The 21324-nt window shown below is 45.6% G+C and overlaps 1 long non-coding RNA gene across 1 annotated transcript in view; it reads right to left on the bottom strand.

The window, feature by feature from the left end:
• Positions 1-21324, bottom strand: part of LOC106890386 — a 409392-nt gene that overhangs the window by 115727 nt on the left and 272341 nt on the right. Inside the window, exon 4 of the long non-coding RNA XR_001412513.1 lies at positions 7503-7562. This is a non-coding gene — a long non-coding RNA (uncharacterized LOC106890386). The remainder of the gene's footprint in view (positions 1-7502; positions 7563-21324) is intronic.

Below are 21324 nucleotides of genomic sequence, written 5' to 3'. Positions count from 1 at the left end.
TGGAAGACAAATCCTATGAAGAGCGGCTGAAGGAGCTGGGGCTGTTTATTGAGGAAGAGGAGGCTGAGGGGAGACCTCATCACTGTCTGCAACTACTTGAAAGGACAATGTACAGAGGTTGGTGCTGGTCTCTTCTCACAGGTAATTAGTGACAGAACAAGAGGGAACGGCTTCAAGCTCCAACAGGGGAGGTTTAGATTGAACATTAGGAAGGAATTTTTCACGGAAAGAGTGGTCGGGCATTGGAACAGGCTGCCCAGGGAGGGGGTGGAGTCCCCATCCCTGGCTGTGTTTAAGGGCCGTTTAGATGTGGTGTTGGGGGATATGGTGTAGGGGAGGACTTTGTAGAGTAGGGGAGATGGTTGGCTCGATGATCCCAAGGGTCTCTTCCAACCTCAATGATTCTATGATTCTATGCCTTGAAACTACAGACTTTCTTAAATTTCTGAACGCTCTGAAACTACAGACTTTCTTAAATTTCTGAACACTCCATGCTGTTTCTCTAACATTTTTTTTTACAAATAGCAATTAATAGAGAACACCTGAATGGACCAGTTTCTGCCACGTTGTACTTCTAAAGTTATGTTGTCACCTTTGGACAGCCCGGTGTCACTACTGCCTACCACAGGTGATGTTCTTCACGCAGGAGACACCAACACTTCTAAGACAAAGAACAGAAAGGCAGCAGCAGATGGCTGTGTCCCTTCTAAGCTACCAGCTTCACCTATCAGCCGTTTAGCAGTAACTTGGAAGATTTATGACAATATCCAGCCCCAAACTAAACCACTAAGCACCCGCAGCTCCGCACAGCCTGCCATTGCTGCCCACTGTCACACTCCAGGCTGTGGCCAGAACCTCTGCAGTTAGCAGCACCTGGAAAAAAAAAAAGACTGCAGAACGAATTGTTCAAGTAAATTATGTGTCTAGAAATATCTGTGACATTTTCATCCCAGAGAAATATTACTAACCCTGTTCTATAATTTAAGTCGACCTCAAAGGTTTCACCAGCTGTCCCTCATATCCTACTAAGCTGGCTTCACTGCAGAGCCCCTTCAGAGCTGCTGCTGTTGAGATGACACAGGAACAAGTGACAGACACCACAAGGCCTGAGTCTCCAGAACCATGAAGTCCCTAAACTGTCCAAAATCCAGCAGAACTGGTTTCTGAGCTCAACAGGAGATAGAGAGACTCCCACCTTGCTGCTTTGCTGCTTTTAAGTATATACCTGGAGTATCTCTCTGGAGAAAGCAACTCTGATCTTCAGTTGCCAACAGCAGAAGACCCACTCTCACACAGCAAATCAGGCCAGGCTCTCTGCTACACCCAACAGTGTCCTACAGCACTTGGTGGCTCTGGAGACAACTGGGCCAAGGGCAGGTAGCACATGGAGAGGGTGCTGCTGGCAAATAGCCTCCTGGGCTCTGCAGAACTTCCCCTCAAAATACCTCCACCACCTGCTGGTCTGTCTATGGCAGCTTAGGCCAGGCTGCTCCACCAGGGCTGCATGAACCCTGGGAGCATGGGGACTCCTGCTAAATTCATACAGCATTAAAAATGAAAAAAAAACCCACAACCAAACCAAACACCAAACCAACAAACCAAACCCCCAAAACTCCCTTTCCTGCCAATTCTTCCCCCCTCAAAAAAAAAAAAAAAGTAAAAAGAACACCAAAACCAAAGCCCCAAACATTTGCATAGCATCACATCAAAGAGGGCAGGAATCATAGAATGGTTTGGGCTGGAAGGGACCTTCAAGATCATCCAGTTCCAACCCCCCTGCCCTGTGCAGGGACACCTCCCACCAGACCAGGTTGCTCCAAGCCCCATCCAGCCTGGCCTTGAACCCCTCCAGGGATGGGGCAGCCACAGCTTCTCTGGGCAACCTGGGCCAGGCTCTCACCACCCTCACACCAAAGAAGTTCTTTCTGAGATCTCATCTCAATCTCCTCCTCTCTTTCAGTTTAAAACCATTACCCCTGATTTCATTGGAGCCACAGTCCAAAGGATGGACTAAATCAGGGAGCAGAATAGCTGGCTTGTGAGGAAATCAGCCTTCACTAGAATTCTCCCATTTAGGTAAAAAAAAAAAATAAACCACTTTGATTCTAGACAAATCAATTCAGCCAATACTCAGTTCTGAGAAATTGCTGCAAACACTTGAGTCATTCAAGCAGTCTAAGGATTATCTCCATCTCCATCGAGGTAAACAATCCAGTAGCATTTTTAAATACCAATCAAAGAGAACTGATAGAAAAGCAGACCTTTAAAATGGTAATGAAGTTATTTGTATATAATCCCATTATATTTCAGCTCCAGTACTGGGAGCTTTTTTTTTTTTTTTATTTCTGACTATACAACTGCTGAGAATAAATAAGAGCAGAGGCAATGTCCTGACACCTGGGTGGCTCTGTGCCCACACAGCTCAACCTTTACCAGCTCATCTGGGCTCCTCTCATGCCTGCCAGGCTGGGATTTTGGGCTATGATAGGGACATTCCCCAATAAACCCCCTCTTGTCTACAGACTCTCTGTTGCACATCCTGAACAACCCCAGCTGAGATGGGGCAAATGGCATATGTAGATATTAATTAGAGCCTTACAAAAAAAATCATCGATGGCCAAGTGAGCTAGGCACTACTGGAGCTATTTAGCACTCCGTATTCATATTAAACAGAGACTCAGTAAGGAATTACAGTTCCAAGAGATTAGGAACTTAGGAGAACCGTATTTTCATGATGCATTTTCTTGCAACGCATAAATACATATATATATGAAATTATGAAGCTTTTTTTTGGTAAAGCCTATATGAGCATATGTCAAGGAAGTGATAAATGAAGACACAGATACTATGCATCATTCCCAGGCATCTATTATATTCTGTCCAGGTAGACTGCAGCGGCTTTTTCTCCATTATAGGCACAGTCAGTGTCTATGCAAGGGTACGTGTAGACATGGAACACACACACAGGCAGTGTTGGGGACAATATTGACACGGTAGCAGCTTGTTACAAGTGCAGTGATGGCTTTGTAAAGGACCTCCTTACAGAAAACAGGCCCCAAAGAACCAGCCGCTCCTTTGCAGCTGCCTGATGAAGTTCTTCCTAAGCTGAGTGATCAGTGAATGCTAACTGCTTTTAATCTACCTCTGTTGTATTTTTTTAATGAAAACATTAGGATTTATACTCCCCTGTCATTACATATAGGCACACAGAGAGGGACTTGTAAAGGAAAGCCATCTGCAAGTATAATTAACGTTAAGAGCAATGTGTTTGTGAGAAAGGTACTTCAGCTGAGACAATTACCTGGGGAAAATGAGAACAAAATTAGAGCTTCCTCTGCTAACTGCAAAAATAAGTTCTGATCCAAAAATCAAATAGATTTAACAGACACTGTTAAATTTGTTTGGTCCTGCTCTGGCTTAAAGTTGATGTGTTACTGGCAAACCCTTTCAGGTTGATGCTAACACACAACAAAATTATCCACCTCTCAACATTTACCCTCAGAAAACCCGACTACATTTGTGCAGCAATAAAAAAACTAGGACACTTCTTGCCAAATATTGGGACGGTCACCATTTGGATGGAGGCAGCACGTTCCTCACTGATGATGGGAAGCTCAGCTCTGCAAATGGGGTTTCAAGGAGGCAACATAAAACAGAACCAAAATCTGGGAGCTGATCTTCCCTGGCAGTGTCAGTGGATGGGGTCAGGCAGAGCAGAGGAGCAACCAAGAAGCTGAGAGCACAGAGTGCCAGTTGAGCATCTGCCAACAGCACCTTCTACTGAAAAGACCTGGCATATGGGAAGACACTAAAGAAAGGAAGAAAAATTGTTTTCCCGTTCTCCCAAAGGGTCTACAACTCATGAGCACAGACCTCTCTCCCGTGTCTGCCTGCATCCTAAATGTATCTGACCTTTTTATCTTTTCATATTATTATTACCTATAGTTATTTGGAGTAATTCCCCATAGTTATTTTACACTTTCCTTACAGTAATTTATGTGACCATAAGATTCTGTAAAGCAGCGAATGCTTCAGCACTGTTTCCTGTTTAAGTCTCACAAATCTCATCAATAATAAAACATTTTGCTCTAAGTGACAATTTGCAATGGCTTATTTGTGCTTCCAGACTTTGATACCAAGGAAGACAAATTCTTCTGCGATACACCAAATCCCCAATCAACTGGAAAATTAAGCAGAAGAATGCAAAGCTGCAGGTCTATGTAAATTCATTTTCCATATCCATCATCCACAGCTAAGTTTAAAAAATAGCTAACTAATTCTGGGTGCCCACTTAGGCACCAAGCACTGGTGAGCAGAGCCAGCTCTAGTCATCTCTGTGACTTTACTTGTGCCACTCTCCAACTGTGATAGCTGACAAGATTTCTCTCCTTTAGGAAGTATCATTTAGGAACAAATTCACTTTGGGGAGGAATGGCCCGGTGCCGAGATACAATTCAACTAAAGCTCGAACTGTGGAGTCTATAAAACTATCTATAACTGCATCTTGAGCAGGGAACATAAATTTATGGATATACACAGGAGAGACAAATCATATAAATCTACAGAGGCTACATAATTACTGCATCGGAGATCCATGATTAATATTATTCTTCTGTTGAGGACAGAGATTCTGATATGTCAGGGGTGTCTCTACAAGGGTAGAGTTCAGGTCTTACATTGAGATTCTGATATGTCAGGGGTGTCTCTACAAAAGTGCTACAATTCAGGTCTTACATTCACTTCTGAAGTGTCTGTCCTCATCGTCCCCACTTTACAGCACACCGGTGTGAACTGCAGAGAGGTCTGGGAGCACAAAAACTGGATTCCTGGAGGATAAAGCTATAAAATTCAAGAATGATGCAGCCATTCCAGCTGCTGAGGCCCAGCCACTTCAGAGGATGAAGCCAGAGCCAGTCTGTACAAAATCTCTTCTACATGTTGGGCGGATTTTTTGTCCCCAGCACTAACTGTTTCACCGTACAATGCACTTTAATCCATGCAAAAAATTCCCCAGCGGGCTCCTGGCTGGTTGTTTGCACAGCACAGGGCACTGCCAAAGGCTGCTCCTCCCTGGGCCTGGCCCTCCTTGGCCAGCAGAGGACATGGGCATTGCTCCAACCAGCTTTGATTTGATTCACACTTCAAAGATAAAACACAGTGTCTTAAAATACATCTCACAGAATCACACTTGGAAAAGAGTACAGAATAGTGTTTTCCCCAATAAAACACAAAACCAGGGAGTGCTGCCATTTCCAATGGGATTGCAGGCATCTCTGCTGAGTGATACACACAACAACTGCCAGTGAATAAAGGGTGAAAAAGCTAAATATGAATTTATACTCATTTCTCAGATCGACGCCAAGCACCAATGTGCGCAGCAAAGCTTGAGCTGAAGTCTTGCCACATTTTGAAGACAACATTTCTATTTTCTATTTCTTGGTTTCCTCCAAGAAACGAGGTTCACATTATCATACCGTCCCACCGCTTTCTTGTCCTTCCCCAAAAAACCTTTGATTGCAGTATCAAAGCTATTAAGATGCAAATCACTTCATGGAAGCAGGCAGCCAGACAGAGGAGAGCAATTCCCAAACGCCCCTACAAGCCAACGACCTGCAGGTTACACTTCCACGTTCATGAAATACAAGTCCACTGAAGAGATGGTCATTCTGACTCTCCGGAGAAGGAAACACCTCAGGAGAGCACCCAGAGCCGACACGGGAGACACAGAGCTGTGAGGACACTGAGCATCACCCATCCTGTTACTAAGAGCAAGACTTTTAGGTTCAGAAGAATTTCATCCCTAAAGATGATCTCTCCCTGAAAATGTTTTTTAGTGAGAACGTATTAAAAAAGGACAAATGGAAAAATACTTGATGCGCTGATATATTTATGCCCTAAGTCTTATCACCTGTAATAAAGCGGAATAAAGGAATGCCATACAGTTCCTTTTGCACTGCCACTCACTACATTAAAACCTAAACTTCACACACACCTTAGGAATTTTTCCCCTTCCTAGTGAGAGTGGAAAGCTGCATTTAGCTGCAGCAGTATCTACGCAGTTATTTTAAAACACTGTATTAGGCAGCACATAGTGGCACCAGGCAGAGACAGTCACTGCTGCAACCTCATTTTCCTATTCTAATTTCATTTGCAAGACCTCTAGAGGGCAGTGAATAAAAGAAAATAAAGTACCAGAAATAGCCATAAATGTTAAATACAAATTTAGAAATTGGGATCTCATCTAATTACTTCCTTGTATTGAAAGCCTTCCAGGTAATTCTATGGATTAATGGATTACTGCAATGGGATTTTTCCAAGACCAAATCCTATGCTCTCTGGCAGATTGCATTAACAGACTTTACAACTTTACAGCAGTGCTCTTCCCCTGTGATTTAGTTTTTTTTCAGACAGAAGTCACTTTCTTGCACCTAAGCTAAAACACACAGCAGCCCAGCTGGTTTCCCTGGTGCTCGTGGACAAACACAATTTCCCATCCATCCGTTGGAAAATCACGTTAAGCCAAGAAAAAGGGAAAATACAGTGGAGTAAAGCTATTTACTCAATATATAACAGTGTAACATTAATGTTTAAGTTAATATCAAAACAGCCAGGACCTACAGCAGAAAGTGGCCTCGGATAATTCCTCTGTGGTTTCATGCCTGTATGGGACACAGATCAGGCATGTTGCTAATAATTTTACATTTGACCGTTGCATATACAATTAACCCCTTATTTATGGAATATGTAAAATCTAGGATAAAATTTATATTTGACAGAGCAGACAAAAGCATTACAGTAGATCCTTTGTCTTACCTTGCACATAAGAGTATCAAGCAATACAGCACCAGCCCATACGATGGCATATCTTTTGGCTATGTTTTAGTAACTTACACTTTGCAAACCCTGTGCAATTCTGAAACTGGCCGTGCAGTTACCACAGACAGAGCTCTCCACACCTGAAGCTAATGCCATGTTTGCTTTTGGAACACAGAATAGATGTGCAAACGCCTCTAAAACCACCAGGAATTCAAACAACATCTAGAAAATCATATAAAAACATGATGCCAGTGCTCTGAGGGCACCAACATGCCCTGTGGCTGCCGGGGTGAGGAACAGTGAGATGCCCTGGCCCCCCTCAGTGAAAACCCTCAGTGCCTGCTGTGCCCTGACACTCACTGAATGCAAACCTCCTCCAAAAACCCCAGAGAAACGAGGAACAGCAAGTCAGCGATGCATTATCATTCCTTCTAGACTGCTGGGTGATTCACTGCCGTTATAAATTGTCACAGCTCCCCAGAAGTCAGACACTGACAATTTACCTGCTGCTTCTTTTTACCCTTGTTTGTGAATGTTTATCTTCTTCCTGTCCCTGCAATCTTTTCATCCCTTTTCCATCAGCGTTTCCTGTTGTATCAATTCCCTCACATCTAAAAGGGCTAGAGAGCTAATGGCTGCGCTTGTGATTCGCCTCTGTGAAGACACACATGAAGATACACACTTACATGAACTTCTGAGCCGCCTTCATACTCCAGCAGTTTGCTGCACTGTCACAGAGCGATATCCTATAGGAGTGAAAAATTGGGAAAATGTTATTCGTGATCTTTTAACAGAATGCAACTAAACAGTTCTGCTGCCCTTCATTATGTAGCTATCCTTACGTCACAAGAAGGTGGGGACAGCAGCATGTTGTGCTACTGATGGAGCCTGGAGGAACCTCTTCTCTGACAGGAAAAATCTACTTCTACTTTTACTGATGGCACTCTACCTGTGGACTTACCCTTTCTGTAGAAGGAAATACATAAGGCAGAGCAAAAAAAAAAAAAAGTCAAAAGTGAAAACAAAAGCTAGGTGTGAACAAGAAAGAACAGTAATACATCATGATTCAATAAAAGTGAGCTCAAACGGGGGTAAGAAGAAGAAGAAACAGATGTATGGCAGGGCCTTGCAGTAGCAGCTTTGGATAAAAATGCCCCCGGGCAGATGATAAATATTGTTACATCTTCATGGGTCAGTAAAGATGCCTACAGGTGCATCCACCTGCAGAGTGACATGGTGCACATCATTAAGGAGCGTCTCCCTGGTTTGTGAGGATGAAAGCCCTGCTAGTTCAGGATCTTTCAGAAGCAGTATTTTTATTCTTTTAGAGCTGGAACAGGTTATATTGCACTCCTCACGCTGCTGGACCGTACGTCCATTTGGCAGGAGGTTGCTCCTGCCTTACCATGCAGTCTGTACACTGATGTCTCAGTTGCAGGTAAGCGCTCTTCAAAAGGATTAAATCGAAGCCCATCTTTCAAACAGCTTGAGAAATTCTTCCCTCCCAGCAACAAAGAGTAAGAAAAAGGATGAGAGGCTGAATCCCCTTGTTTGAGCAGGGGACTGACTACCATAAAAAAGACATCGAGGTGCTGGAGCGGGTCCAGAGAAGGGCGACAAAGCTGGTGAGGGGTCTGGAGCACAAGTCTTATGAGGAGAGGCTGAGGGAGCTGGGGGTGTTCAGCCTGGAGAAGAGGAGGCTGAGGGGAGACCTTATTGCTCTCTACAACTACCTGAAAGGAGGGTGTAGAGAGGTGGGGGTCGGTCTCTTTTCTCAAGTCACAGGCGACAGGACCAGAGGAAATGGCCTCAAGTTGCGCCAGGGGAGGTTCAGGCTGGATATTAGGAAAAATTTTTTCACTGAAAGGGTTCTCAGGCATTGGAATGGGCTGCCCAGGGAGGTGGTTGAGGCCCCATCCCTGGAGGTGTTCAAAAGACGGGTTGATGTGGTGCTGGGAGGTATGGTTTAGTGATGATGCTCCTTGTTTGTTGTGTGGGTGTCTATTTTTGTCAGTTAGGTTGACGGTTGGACAAGATGATCTTTAAGGTCCCTTCCAACCTAGAAGATTCTGTGATTCTGTGAATGAGTCCCAACCAGCCTCTGTCGTTACAGACGTTGCACGTCTCAGATGGAATCTAAACCATGGAAAGGTTGTGTTGTGAGAAGCAGCACAGCACCCTTACTGAGATGAGAGAGCACAAGGAGGTCTGGAAAGCAGGATGAGGTGCAGGAGCAGCACCCTGCCCATCCCTATTACTGCAAACTGGGAGAGGAGGGAGCCTATTAGAGGCACAACAAGGACTGAAGAATGGTGTATAATCTCCCACTCTCTCAGTAAAGTAGTTCTTTCTAATATCTAATCTAAATCTCCCTTGCCCCAACTTCAGACCATTTCCTCTGGTCTTGTCGTTCGTCCTTTGGGAGAAGAGGCCAACCCCCACCTCTCTACAACCTCCTTTCAGGGAGTTGTAGAGGGCAATGAGGTCTCCCCTCAGCCTCCTCTTCTCCAAACTCAACATGCCCAGTTCCCTCAGCCTCTCCGCGTAGGACTTGTTCTCCAGACCCCTCCCCAGCTTGGTGGCTCTCCTCTGGACACGCTCCAGCACTTCAATGTCTTTCCTGTAGTGAGGGGCCCAAAACTGAACACAGTACTCGAGGTGAGGCCTCACCAGTGGCCAGTACAGAGGCACGATGACTTCCCTACTCCTGCTGGCCACACTATTCTTGATATGAGCCAGGATGCCATTGGCCTTCTTGGCCACCTGGGCACACTGCTGGCTCATGTTCAGCTGGCTGTCCACCAACACCCAGGTCCTTTTCTTCCGGGCAGCTTTCCAGCCACTCTTACCCAAGTCTGTAGCGTTGCCTGGGGTTGTTGTGACCAAAATGCAGGACCTGGCACTTGGCCTTATTAACCTCATCCCATTGGCCTTGGCCCATTGATCCATTCAGGATCATTACAGGCTTGCATACAGAAATCTTCTGCTGGGGTGTGAGCCAGTAACTCCCCACACCTCAGGCACATGGGCTTCACCACAACAAATGGACCGCCCGGGTGGAATTAAAGCACCTTCTACAAGCGGGTCAAGGAAAGCAGCCAGACAAGCAGCATGGAGAGCTCTGAACTTTCTTGTCTTTCCCACTGGAAAATAACCCCGTAATTGAATACAAACTAAGAGAAGCTGGATTCTTTAAAGAAACAATTTGCTTATGGTTTGCTCCTCTGGGAGTAATCCAAACGCTGTGCTGAAATTCATCCCAGCATTCATGCCACAGCCCTTTGCGTTTTAACCACAGAAGTAAATACGAAAGGACACGTCTCGAAGAAACACACAATTTTGTGCAAAACCAGAAACCTAGATGCAGTTATGGCTTGTTGCAAACCATTATCAGTATGGGTGCTTGCAGCTGTGAGCTCCCAGGCTTGGCTTCATCTGCCTTGTGCCTTCCACTCGTACTATATGTATTATCTTGTGAATTCACTGTTTTTGGGGAAGGGGAGGGGAGGGGAGGGGAGGGGTGTGCATGGGCAAGCACAGCCAAAAATGTCTCCTCTCTGCATCCCTATGGGCTCAGCTCTGGAAATGCAGCCCTCAGTTTTCATGATTTTGGGAACATTATAAAATCATAGAATCATAGAATAGTTTGGGTTGGAAGGGAGAGGAGAGGAGAGGAGAGGAGAGGAGAGGAGAGGAGAGGAGAGGAGCCTCTGCTAGCAAGAGTGAGTATATGCTGATTTATTATTTCTGCCTGTTAATAAATGTAATTATTTAGCATTATGCAAGATCAGGATGATAACGCTGAAGAACAGAAAACAGGCGAACAAAATTATTGAAAAAATTAAGTTCAGTACAGAAGTGAGGAACTGTGGTGCCCACTAGAAAGCCAACTACACTTGGCTACATATATATGTACATACTACATATGTACATACATACATATTGTATGTACAACACACTACAGCACAAAAGCTGTAACCATGCTTCTTCCTCCCCAAAGTCACCACTTGTCAGACCACGCTGGTGCTCAGCATCCCAAGGAACAAGCCCCATCCTGATCTTTATCTTCTTGGTACCTGCGGCAGCTGTTATTGCTATTTGCAGCATACTTTCTACTCTAAATAATTTCCTTAGAGAACTGCAGAAAGACAGTTTGATGCCAAGGTCACAAGTGCCTTTCTTTTCCCCAGCCCTTCCCAGGCTTATTCATCTGCCCTGCTACAGAGCTCCTCTTACACAGCAAAAATAGCAGCTGGCAAAACTCAGAGGTGTCTTCTTCATTTCATGGTCTTTCACCTCAAATTTCTTGCACATCCGGTTATGCAGAAAATTTGGTAAAAAAAAAAAAACCAACAACAAACCAACAAAACAAATGAAAAAACCCTAGAGCAATAAAACTGCATAGCAGCAGAAAACAATTTGGCTACTTAGGCCACTGGCAAATTAGAAAGGCTTTTGTGAATCTACTGTTAGCATACAGAGAGGGAGGTAAGTCACTTGAAAATAAAAACATTTAATCCAAAGATTTCTAAAAAACAATCCTAAATCTATTTTCTTTCTCTCATTAGCAAGTCCAATGCGAAGCTCCTGGTAAGCATAGCCATTATACTCGTTAAAAACAGCAGTGAAAAGCTAGAAAATACAATAGTTTAGCACTCCCATCCTAAAGCTTTAATTGGAACAAACCGAACTTCTGTCTTCATACACTATGATTTACAGTTGAAAGCAAAATCCCCTGCATCTTTGTATTCAAAATTGTATGGGTACCTGTGTGTGCTACTGAGTAACCTGGTGGTGTCCTCTGCAGGGATAAAGCTTGAAGAAAATCTCAGTTTATCCAAACACTGGACTATTGGTGTCCCTTTGCCCACCTTCAACAGTTCTGTTGGGCAGCACTGGCATTTTTTCTTCGCAGCCACACAGATACTCTTTTCCTCTCTATGCTCAGTGCTGATTTGGGTATGTTAAGACAAAAGCAAGGGCAAGACTTCTAACTTAATGATCTCAGAGCAATCACCAGGTTACTTGGATCTTCAATAGGTCAGCCTGACAGTTAACCAACACTCCCAGGTCCTAAGGGCAGGACCCGGCACTTGGCCTTCTTGAACCTCATCCCATTGGCCTCGGCCCATCCATCCAGCCTGTCCAGATCCCTCTGCAAAGCCTCTCTGCCCTCCAGCAGGTCGACACTCCCACCCAACGTGGTGTTGCCTGTGAACTGACTGAGGGTGCACTCGATCCCCTCGGCCAGATCATTGATAAAGATGTTCAAGAGAATGGGTCCCAGTCCCCAGCCCTGGGGACACCACTCGTGACCGGCCGCCAACTGGATTTGACTCCATTCCCCACCACTCTCTGAGCCCGGCCTCCAGCCAGTTTTTAACCCAGCGCAGAGTCCTCCCATCCAAGCCATGGGCAGCCACTTTCTCCAGGAGGATCCTGGGGGAGACTCTATCAAAGGCCTTGCTAAAGTCCAGGTAAACAACAGCCACAGCCTTTCCCTCACCCACTGAGAGGGTCACTTTGTCATCGAAGGAGATGAGGTTTGTCCAGCAGGATCTGCCCCTCCTGAACCCGTGCTGGCTGGGCCTGGTCACCTGGGTAACCTTCCTGTGCCTCATAATGGCCCTCAGGATGGTCTGTTCCATGGCCTTCCCAGGCACCGAGGTCAGACTCACAGGCCTGGAGTTCCCCGGATCATCCTGCCGGCCCTTCTTGTGGATGGGTGTCACATTTGCTAGACACCAGTCGGCTGGGACCTCCCCAGTTTGCCAGGACTGCTGGTAGATGATGGGGAGTGGCTCTGCAAGCACTTCTGCCAGGTCCCTCAGAACCCTTGGGTGAATCTCATCTGGCCCCACAGACTTGTTTATATCCAAGTGCTGGAGCAGGTCCCTCACCACCTCCCTTTGGATCACGGGGGCTTCATTCTGCTCCCCGTCCCTAACTGCTAGTTCAGGGGTCTGGGTACTCTGGGGACACCCAACTCTACTGCTAAAGCCTGAGGCAAAGAAGGCATTCAGTACCTCAGCCTTCTCCTCATCCTTTGTCACGATGTTGCCTCACATATCCAGTAGAGAGTGGAGGTTCTCCCAAGCCCTCCTCTTGCTATTAATATATTTATAGAAATTCTTTTTATTGTTTTTAACATCCAAGGCCAGGTTAAGTTCTAGCTGAGCTTTGGCCTTTCTAATCTTTTCCCTGCATAATTTTACTACACTTTTATAATCTCCCTGAGTAGCCTGTCCTTTTTTCCAAAGGACATAAACTTTCTTTTTTTCACTGAGATGTGACTTTATCTCTTTGTTCAGCCAGGCCGGTCTCTTCCTCCGACGGCTCGCTTTCCTGTGTTCAGGGATGGCCTGCACCTGCCATATATTTTCTATACCTCTGGCTGATTTTACTATTCTCTTCTGGATTTCCTCAGCTTACCCACAGCTTTCCTGAAAGGCATTGCCCAGCTCAGGACACAGACCCAGCCAGGCTGCCACTTCAATGCCTATAAATATTTAAAGGGTGGGTGTCAGGAGGATGGGGCCAGTCTTTTTTTTGTGGTGCCCAGAGACAGGACAAGAGGAAACAGGCACAAACTTGAACATAAGAAGTTCCACCTAAACATGAGGAGGAACTTCTCAGACCTGGACAGGCCTGGGTATGGGCTTGGAAGGGACCTCTGGAGATCATCTAGTCCAACCCCCTGCCAAAGCAGGGCCACCCAGAGCAGGTCCCACAGGAACGTGTCCAGGTGGGTTTGAATGTCTCCAGAGAAGGAGACTCCACCACCTCTCTGGGCAGCCTCTGCCAGGGCTCTGCCACCCTCACAGTGAAGAAGTTCCTCCTTGTGTTTAGGTGGAACTTCTCATGTTCCAGTTTGTGCCCATTTCCTCTTGTCCTGTCCCTGGGCACCACTGAAAAAAGCCTGGCCCCATCCTCTGGACACCCACCCTTGAAGTATTCAGAGGCATTGATCAGATCCCCCCTCAGCCTTCTCTTCTCCAGACTAAAAAGACCCAAGTCCCTCAGCATTTCCTCATAAGAGAGATGCTCCAGGCCTGGAGCATATGAATGCCAAACAATAACCTTCTTTTTTTGTCCAAAATGAGATTATTTACACATACCTTAGTTTTAGCCGCTGGTTGGATTCTGGGTTTGCTTCATTTTTTAAACTGGAACATAGAGCTCACTGGCTGTTTCCCCCACCTCTACAAGAGCAAGCAGCTCCTACTGACCCTCCTAGGCACGGGAGACACAGCCCAAACATCCAGCTGACACTCAGACCTTCCAGAAAAAGCAGGAGATTCACTTGAAACAACCTTGCTAAAGGCAAGAAAGCCCGAGCCTGCTGTTGCAGTTTTCTAAATAAAACAATGGCACTGACCAAAATTTATGCCTGTGAGTGAAAAAGGGAGCAAGAAATATCAATTGCACTCATACTGAAATTGCAATTAATTCTGCTGTGTTGGTTCTACTCAATACATGCAGTACCTCTTGAAACTGAAAAAATCTAAGTATACAACAGTAAATTAATTTATTTTAAACTCTATTCTAAGAGAGCTAATCTACTTTCCTTTCACCAGCCATCATCTAAAGTATCTAGCCTTACTTAAAACTTCTCAGAGGTCCTGCTCGAGCTGACGGCAGGGAAGTGAGGGACAATCAGGAAGACAGAAAAGAGGCCAGAAGCCAGGAGAAAGGTTAAGATGATGACAGCAGCATTGCTGGCTCCAAAAATAGTTAAGAACCAGCAACCTACATCCCATGTAGGCTGATGATGGGCAAGACCACTTTTATGCCTACAAGGTTTTATCCTGTTCAACTGAGCAGTGATCCTGCCTTCCTTTACCCCAAGTAAAAAAATTACAATTGGTGCAGATGAGTTACACCTGTTTAAAGAAAATTGTGGTTTAACTTAAAACCAGAGCTATGTACCACAGAGGAGCCTTCCAACAAGGCTAGCAGAAGCATGGAACATGTAATTTTCCAATTGCTCTTTGTCACCTTCAATAGCAATGATGTCTTTACCTATTGTATTTTCTGTTCATGTTTTGTTTTAGTCTAGTTTGCTTTTTAACATTTCAAAAGCTCCTGAAAAATCTGCAAGAAAAAAGGACAGAGGGACATGTTGAATAAGATGTTAAATTAAGGGCACGCATATTCAATTAAGCTTTGTGTTCAAATGGTTGCTATTATGTGTTTCTGCAGGAAAAGAGAAAAAAAAGAAGATGAGAGACTGGGGATTTTTCTTCTTGCATATTTTTTTTTTGTGCTAACTAATCGCCCAGCTGAATCCTGGTTCCAATCCTAGAGGAAGATACGCAATGCAGTTTTAACAAGCTGCTTACAAAAGCGAGCAGTTACATATTTTAAGCAGGTGGCTTAAGTTCTTTCACGTCAATGCTTCCTACAGACAATCACCATTTAGACTGTGAAAATATTCTCACAATGATTAGGTGCAGATGGCTGAGGAGGTGCTCTGAAATCACGAATACCCAGCTCACGGACAACTAGATTGATTGCTTCCATAGCCTGAGCAGGTTTTGACCTCCAAAGCTGAGTTTGTAGGGTGGAGTGACTCCATGGGTCTGTAGTCAGCGGACATTGTAAGAATCCTTAGAAACTCCAAGGTCTTTTAGATTAATTTTATATGACCAGTACTTGACATCTGATGAGTCTACAACCTCATAACACAGCTGCAATCTAATGTAAAGCGAAGAAACATTCTGATGTGCAATCATTACAGAACAGCCCCTGACTTCTCTCATGGCAAGGACCTCTCTCACCAGTTGGTCTCACCCTTCTATCTCATGTCCTTCACAAACAGATTTCCTAGCCACTCACCCTTCACATCCATCCTTCATTTTCCTCCTGAATATTCAGCAACCTCTGTCTCCAGCCAGAGCAGAGCATTCCAGGAGACACTCACAAGACTGGGTGGCCAAGGGAAGAACAGAACAAGCTCCCTCCCTCTGAGCTGCTCCCAGCTGCAGGCACTCAGAGCCCTGCTTCTGCTCAACCAGCTCAGGCACGTGGCTGGAGCCTGGTGGGGATGTCCTTTGCTGCAAGGCTGTCAGCAAACCTCCCCTTCTGCTGCACTAGTAACATGCAAAGTGAAAGGTTTTGGGGAATTTCCACGTGGATGGAAGCTGAATGATTATAGTTTCATTTTACTTCTAAATTTACAAACATGGCAATTAACATCCTACTTCATAGAATCATAGAATGGTCAGAGTTGAAAGGGATCTTAAAGATCATCCAGTTTCAGCCCCCCTGCCCTGGGCAGGGACACCTCCCACCAGACCAGGTTGCTCCAAGCCCCATCCAGCCTGGTCTTGAACTCCTCCAGGGATGGGGCAGCCACAGCTTCTCTGGCCAACCTGGGCCAGGCTCTCACCACCCTCACAGCAAAGTTCTTTCTAGTAACTAATCTAAATCTCCCCTCTTTCAGTTTAAAACCATTGCCCCGTGTCCTGTCACTACACTTCCTGACAAAGAGTCCCTCCCCAGCTCTCCTGTAGATATCCTTCAGATATTAGAAGGCTGCTCTAAGGTCTCCCCGGAGCCTTCTCTTCTCCAGGCTGAACAACCCCAGCTCTCTCAGTCTGTCCTCATAGGAGCAATGCTCCATCCCTCTGATCATCTTTGTGGCCCTCTGCTGGACCCGTTCCAACAGGTCCATGTCCTTCCTGTGTTGAGGACTCCAGAGCTGGACACAGGACCCCAGTACTGAGGTGGGGTCTCACCAGAGCAGAGCAGAGGGGCAGAACCACCTCCCTTGCCCTGCTGGCCACACTTCTCTTGATGCAGCCCAGGATGGGGTTGGCTCTCTGGGCTGCCAGGGCACATTGCTGGCTTATGTTGAGCTTCTCATCCATGAGCACTCCCAAGACCTTCTCCTCAGGGCTGCTCCAAATCCAGAATCCACCCAACCTACATTTGTGCCTGGGGTTGCCATGTCCCAGGTGCAGGACCCTGCACTTGGCTTGGTTGAACTTCATGTGATTTGCACGACCCCACCTCTCCAGTCTGTCCAGGTCCCTCTGGATGCCATCCCTTCCCTCCAGCATGTCAATTGCACCACACAGCTTGGTGTTGTCAATAAACTTGCTGAGGGTGCACTCAGTCCCACTGTCCGTGTCACCAACAAAGGTGTTAAATAGCACTGGTACTAGTATTGACCCCTGAGGAACACCACTCATCACTGGCCACCAATGTGACATAGAGCCATTGACCACAACCCTTTGAGAGCAGCCATCCAGCCAGCCCCTTATCCACCCAGTGGTCCATCCATCGAATCCACGAGTTATCTGTGAGAATCCATCAGCACATTATGTCTTGTCTCTTGGTCAATCTGTTACTTGATCCTTAAAACAGTTTCATTTTTACCTTTTGCCATTTAGTTGTGTTTATTTACTTACTCAAAGGCAGAAGAGCAGGTTTTTTCCCTTTTTTTTCCTGACTCACTGTCAGGAGACTTCAGTGCCCTCTGAGAAACCTTGCATCGATCCTGAGAGTATCTACCAAACTACCAAAAAGGAGAGGGCAAATTTCATCTTCATGAAATAAATTGGCTACCTCTTGGCACATGCTTGGACCCCGAGCTCTTAATCTACACAATAGTGAAATTCAATTTTAAAACTTTCCCACTAGAAATAAGTTAATATTTTAAAGACAGTATCACTCATTATAACAGGAATTGTACATTTAAGCAAAAATATGCTGATGTTAAAGAAATCTCCTTGCTTTCAAATTTTACTTAGGGTAAGAAAAGAAAGTGTACGTGGAAATTATCACCAGGAGAATAAGCAAATTCCTGAACATAGTGTGTCTCACACATTTGCAGCTCTGTGATCGCTGTGCCCTCTGACTTGCCTCCGAAGGCTCTTTGGACCACAATAAAGACACATAGAATCATAGAATCGTAGAATCATTGAGGTTGGAAGAGACCCTTGGGATCATCGAGTCCAACCATCTCCCCTACTCTACAAAGTCCTCCCCTACACCATGTCCCTCAGCACTGCATCTAAACGGCCCTTAAACACAGCCAGGGATGGGGACTCCACCCCCTCCCTGGGCAGCCTGTTCCAATGCCCGACCACTCTTTGGGTGAAAAATTCCTTCCTAATGTTCAATCTAAACCCCCCCTCTTGGAGCTTGAAGCCGTTCCCTCTCATTCTGTCACTAATTACCTGTGAGAAGAGACCAGCACCAACCTCTCTACAGTGTCCTTTCAAGTAGTTGTAGAGGGTGATGAGGTCTCCCCTCAGACTCCTCTTCCTCAGACTAAACCTTTGAAAGTGCTCTAATTTGGAAGCCTGATGCCACAACCTCATCATTAAAGGCTGTGCTGAATTTAAAATTGAAAGGCAACGTAGTCCCAGGTAGACTAGTTCCTGCTTGCAAAGTAACAAACACACTGGTACAGTAAAAACGACTTGTACATAGAAAATACGGAAGCCCCAACTTCAGGGGCTTCGATGTAGTTTGTGCAGCAAAAGCGCAATTAAGATATATTTTATTTCAGCCCACCAAAGTTTAGTGGCTGAAGCAGATCTCCAGGGTTATCCTCCTCTAATGTCAGCGTAACTGTCCAAGCTTGGCTTGCTTTGGAGGGCTGTGTGTTGGCCAGTTCTCCACGCAGCACAGCGCAGAGGAAGACACTCTGACCCTGTAACGCTGATTTCTGCAAAAAGGAGGTGTCATGAAATCGCTGCACATTAGAACCCTGAGGCTTTCAGCTCAAATTCAAAAAGCCTAACGTCAGGAGAAGGCAGGCATTCACTGTCCCCGTACATCAGGGTGGAGTAGGAAGGGAAAACCTCTTCATACTGTAAGGCAATTAATTACTGCACATACTAAAGACAGCCTAACCCAAGCTGGAGGAAGCAACCCTTAAACCCACAGTGAAGTAATGAAGGATTAGCTTGCTTCAAGGCTAGTTTTCCCACAAAAATTAGTCATAAAATTACTGTTTTAAAATCAGTTTTCCCTTTAGTTCCTTGATAAGATGCCTTCATAGCAACTATACATCTACTGTCTTTGCAGGGATAGCATAGATACGGACTCTGATTTAAGCCTCGACTCATATTGCTGAAGACTCTGTAAAGTGAAACAGAGTGGTGGAGGAGGGGTTAAGACACTGCCAGTGTCATCCTGAACATCCTGTGGCCAGCAGGTCTCGGGAGGTGATTCTGCCCCTCTACTGTGCACTCGTGAGACCCCACCTGGAATACTGTGTCCAGCTTTGGAGTCCTCACCACAGAAAGGACATGGACCAGCTGGAAGAGGTCCAGCGGAGGGCCACGAAGCTGATCAGAGGGATGGAGCACCTCTCCTATGAAGACAGGCTGAGGGAGCTGGGATTGTTCAGCCTGGGGAAGAGAAGGCTCCGGGGAGACCTTATAGCGGCCTTTCAATACCTGAAGGGTGCCTATAGAAGAGCTGGGGAGGGACTCTTTGCCAGGAGATGTAATGATAGGACAAGGGGAAACGGTTTTAAATTGGAAGAAAAAAGATTCAGATTAGATCTCAGGAAGAAATTTTTTACTATGAGGGTGGTGAGACGCTGGAACAGGTTGCCCAGGGAAGCTGTGGATGCCCCATCCCTTGAAGTGTTCAAGGCCAGGCTGGATGGGGCTTGGAGCAACCTGGTGTGGTGGGAGGTGTCCCTGCCCAGGGCAGGGGGGTTGGACCTCGATGATCTTTGAGGTCCCTTCCAACCCAAACCATTCTATGATTCTATGATTCTATGAACTAGGGGCCTCCAAGGAGGTGCCTGTTATTTTAAGATGGACCTCAGTGGAGAGGTCACACGTTTCTCTGGAGGATAGGAACAACAAATGCAGTGTGTTATTCAATCAACAACTGAATTACCGCCATCCCAAACTTGGCATTGGACTTGGCTATCAAGTCCATAACATCTCATCAAAGGCAGCGGGCTGTTTCACTCTGCTGACTTGCACGTCTCCCAAACTAAAGGAGATGGTGTTGGCTTTGCCTTAATGCTTTGGACAGAGGCTTGCCAATAATTTTAAAATAGAGGAATACACATGTACTCTGTAAGACTCTTCTTCTAGAAATGTAATATAAAGTTCCAGGGGTGAGGTGAGGACAGGGGACAGAGTGGATAAATAAAAGCGTGGGAATGTCCCAGGAAGGCCTAACTTGTATCTAGCAAACTTAATAAGTACTACATTGGTTCTTTTCTGACATTTATAGCAGTAAGTAATGGATCAGTCCTGGTAAAAGCTCAGGGCTCCTTTGGAATTAATGTAGGGTATGATCTCCTCAATACTTGTCCTCATGAAAAGACATGTAAGGTGGCCTTGCCAGAGCCTAGCATGACTCGCTTTGTGAAGGGAGAAAGCCCCAAACACACACCATCGTACTGTACTACATAACATGAAAGCAGTACAAGATGATGCTACCAAGGAGTTTGAAGAGGGAGCTGAGTCTGAAGGCTTCCTCCATGTCTGTGTGCAGGCCAGGCCATCACTGCTAACTCCTGCAGGTGGAGAGGCAGCAAAGGGCAATGTTCTCCCATGTAGAGCCCACGAGCAGAGCACAGGGAGAGGGTTATCAATCACAACATCAAATCTGCTGCCTTGTTCAAGCAACATTCTGCATTGCTAGCCTGATGAAAGACTAGCACTCTTTTCTTTTAATAGAAACAATTTCAGAAATACTGCGTTTAAAGTCTTCTGGGATGCAAGAAAAATGGTCTGCTCTTCCCTTAGCTTCAGCTTGATTTGGAACAACTTTCAGTACAGACAGGGCTGTATGTGCTTAAGAATGTGCAACAACAGAACACCAGGAATGTGCTCTCTGGGACCTATCCATGTAAGGATTAGAAGTTTGTTGAACAGATCAATGAGGCAAATGGTGGTTGGAAAATCAGGGGCTGCAGTGACCACAAAGAATTCAGAAGCAGTAGGTCTTACACAGTCAGTGTGATTTTATAGACAGCCACGTTAATGAAACAGTCACGCTGGATTAGTCAGTGGTCCTTGAGTGTCAGAAGCATACAATAAGCTGGGAAGCCTCTAAATAAACATTTTTATCTGCCCAGAACAGCAATGGTGGGCGTAACAACCTGCCCATATCTCCAAAAAAAAAGATCTACTAATGGCAAGATGGAGAATAATACAGTAGAAGGTTGTTCAGTAGGGTCACACTGCTGTAACTCATCAACCTGGTGAGCTGAATCAAAGACAGACTTGACATTCTCCTAATGGCATTTGAAGTCTTGGTGCTGACTTTCAATGACTGAAGTTTTAAGCGTTTTATGTGTTGACATTTACAGTAGCAAAGCCTATGCCAGCACTGTGGAGTGTCTCAATACAAATGATGGATCTGCTCAAATCTCAGGGAACCAGCACTGTCAGGAAGGTTGGGATCTCATGCTCCTCTCCTCATCTCAACGTCACGCAAGACTTTGCCACGTTCCTGTGGGGTTTCTGCTGTGCCCATGTGCAAAAGCTCCTTACAAAGTTCTCTGGTTCCTCAGCTGCC

The sequence above is a fragment of the Calidris pugnax genome, unplaced genomic scaffold, assembly GCF_001431845.1.
Source record: "Calidris pugnax isolate Ruff unplaced genomic scaffold, ASM143184v1 scaffold136, whole genome shotgun sequence".
Classification (NCBI taxonomy): Eukaryota; Metazoa; Chordata; class Aves; order Charadriiformes; family Scolopacidae; genus Calidris; species Calidris pugnax.
Note: the sequence above shows the minus strand (reverse complement) of the source record. Positions and strands in the feature narration are given on the sequence as shown.